The sequence below is a fragment of the Notothenia coriiceps genome, unplaced genomic scaffold (genome assembly GCF_000735185.1).
Source record: "Notothenia coriiceps isolate Sejong01 unplaced genomic scaffold, NC01 NC01_scaffold00003413, whole genome shotgun sequence".
NCBI classification, from domain to species: domain Eukaryota; kingdom Metazoa; phylum Chordata; class Actinopteri; order Perciformes; family Nototheniidae; genus Notothenia; species Notothenia coriiceps.
Window position 1 is genome coordinate 42,351 of NW_011336114.1, and position 381 is coordinate 42,731.

Genomic DNA, 381 nt, shown 5'->3' on the forward strand with positions numbered 1-381 from the left:
GAGCAGCACACTGAGTTTACATGGAGGTTTCCTTCTGCACTTTTTCTCTCACGACAACAGGGCATGTTTGGGTTTTTCTTTGAGGGACATTTTTTGAAGCTGTTGTTGGCCTGTGGGAAAATGTAATCATAAGAAATGACTCTGGAAAAGCTGCAGATAGAGCCATAAGAAATGAATGCAACTGATTATTTAATGTTGTTTTTAGGCAATCATTTAAGCTTTGTTAGTTCCAGGTTTAATATGTGCAATAAGTTCATTTCAATAAGTTTTGCAATAAACATTGAACCAGTCCGGCTTTCGACTAGTTCTCATTTTTTTTTATCTTGGCCCACTGTGTATTTGAGTTTGACACTCCTGCTCTAAAATATAAATGTTATAATC

The 381-nt window shown here is 36.0% G+C and overlaps 1 protein-coding gene across 2 annotated transcripts in view; it reads right to left on the bottom strand.

Moving 5' to 3' along the window:
- The window catches only part of edar (ectodysplasin A receptor), a 169,716-nt gene that overhangs the window by 30,375 nt on the left and 138,960 nt on the right, over window positions 1-381 (bottom strand). The gene's annotated exons all lie outside the window — the stretch shown is intronic.